The following is a 2,265-nucleotide window of genomic DNA, read 5'->3' as shown; positions in this document are numbered from 1 at the left end:
CAAACTCACCAGACTCCATGTAAATAATCAGGACTTTTAGCGTGTATAGAGCCAGCATATCTCCACCAGACTCCATGTAAATAATCAGGACTTTTAGCGTGTATAGAGCCAGCATATCTCCACCAGACTCCATGTAAATAATCAGTACTTTTAGCGTGTATAGAGCCAGCATATCTCCACCAGACTCCATGTAAATAATCAGGACTTTTAGTGTGTATAGAGCCAGCATATTTCCACCAGACTCCATGTAAATAATCAGGACTTTTAGCGTGTATAGAGCCAGCATATCTCCACATGTAAATGGGTGAATTAAGGGTTTATTTCAACCAAACCAGAGTGGTGATTGTTGGAACAGTGGAAAGATGAACCAAGACAGCTTTTGATAGTTTTATTTAGTTTCTGTCCACTTTGAATGAAGCGTGTTTTACGATGATAAAAGTCCTGATTATTTACATGGAGTCTGGTGGGTTTGGTGATGGTGATTTCGTGGCTGTTTCATGTTAAACTAAAAGGATCTTACTCTTTAACTAAAAGGTCTATCTCTGTAGGGATCCATCCCATAATGTTGTCAGACACTTAGAATAATAATCTGAGTCTGTCAGCAGCAACAACAGACCTTTTAGTGACTCTAACTGCTGCTGAACATTAGTCCTGTAGGGTAACATTACAGCTTGTTACTAACTGCTGCTGAACATTAGTCCTGTAGGGTAACATTACAGCTTGTTACTAACTGCTGCTGAACATTAGTCCTGTAGGGTAACATTACAGCTTGGTTCTGGTTTAATACTGGACCAGTTTCAGAGATTGTTGTTTAATAAAACATTAAAATGTGTCTTTGCTACATAAAATCAAATAGAGGGTTTTCACGACGCGTCATCAGACCAGAAGTCGCCATATTGGAGATACTCCCCAACACCATCAAGGAAAATGGTTAATTATTGCCGTGTTTTAGGTTGTACCAATAGGTCAGACCGAGAAAAACATTTGGAATATTATCGACTTCCAGAAGTTATTAAAAACCAGGGAGAGGAATGCCAGAAGTTATCAGAGGAAAGGAGGCGCTTGTGGTTGGAAGCTCAACCAGGATCTACGAGGGAAACCTCTGTCCTGTTCAGTCTTTGAAATGAAAATAAACTATTGAGTCACTTGGCTACACCTCGAGTATCACAGTGATGTCATACAGTTAAGGTTAGGTTGATTAAAGACGTTATTGCATCACTTACTTTGGCCTTCACAACACCATCCATCTCCATCCATCCATCTTCATCCGCTTATCCGGGGTCGGGTCGCGGGGGTAGCAGCTCCAGCAGGGGACCCCAAACTTCCCTTTCCCGGGCCACATTAACCAGCTCCGACTGGGGGATCCCGAGGCGTTCCCAGGCCAGGTTAGAGATATAATCCCTCCACCTAGTCCTGGGTCTCCCCCGAGGCCTCCTCCCAGCTGGACGTGCCTGGAACACCTCCCTAGGGAGGCGCCCAGGGGGCATCCTTACCAGATGCCCGAACCACCTCAACTGGCTCCTTTCGACGCAAAGGAGCAGCGGCTCTACTCCGAGCTCCTCACGGATAACTGAGCTTCTCACCCTATCTCTAAGGGAGACGCCAGCTACCCTCCTGAGGAAACCCATTTCGGCCGCTTGTACCCTGGATCTTGTTCTTTCGGTCATGACCCAGCCTTCATGACCATAGGTGAGGGTAGGAACAAAAACTGACCGGTAGATTGAGAGCTTTGCCTTCTGGCTCAGCTCTTTTTCGTCACAACGGTGCGATAAATTGAATGTAATACCGCACCTGCTGTGCCGATTCTCCGACCAATCTCCCGCTCCATTGTCCCCTCACTCGTGAACAAGACCCCAAGGTACTTGAACTCCTTCACTTGGGGTAAGGACTCATTCCCTACCTGGAGAAGGCACTCCATCGGTTTCCTGCTGAGAACCATGGCCTCCGATTTAGAGGTGCTGATCCTCATCCCAGCCGCTTCACACTCGGGCTGCGAACCGATCCAGTGAGTGCTGAAGGTCACAGGCCGATGATGCCATCAGGACCACATCATCTGCAAAAGCAGCGATGAGAGCCCCAGCCCACCGAACTGCAACCCCTCTCCACACCCGACTACGCCTCGATATCCTGTCCATAAATACTACAAACAGGATTGGTGACAAAGCGCAGCCCTGGCGGAGGCCAACTCTCACCTGAAACGAGTCCGACTTACTGCCGAGAACCCGACACAGCTCTCGCTTTGGTCGTACAGAGATTGGATGGCCC

At 47.4% G+C, this 2,265-nt stretch overlaps 1 protein-coding gene across 1 annotated transcript in view; it reads left to right on the top strand.

Moving 5' to 3' along the window:
- The window catches only part of lgals3b (lectin, galactoside binding soluble 3b), a 22,419-nt gene continuing 20,154 nt past the window's right edge, over window positions 1–2,265 (top strand). Inside the window, exon 1 of the mRNA XM_078277017.1 lies at window positions 1–19. The gene's annotated coding sequence lies outside the window, so the exon portion shown is untranslated. The remainder of the gene's footprint in view (window positions 20–2,265) is intronic.

This window comes from Sander vitreus, chromosome 20, assembly GCF_031162955.1.
Source record: "Sander vitreus isolate 19-12246 chromosome 20, sanVit1, whole genome shotgun sequence".
NCBI classification, from domain to species: Eukaryota; Metazoa; Chordata; class Actinopteri; order Perciformes; family Percidae; genus Sander; species Sander vitreus.
Note: the sequence above shows the minus strand (reverse complement) of the source record. Positions and strands in the feature narration are given on the sequence as shown.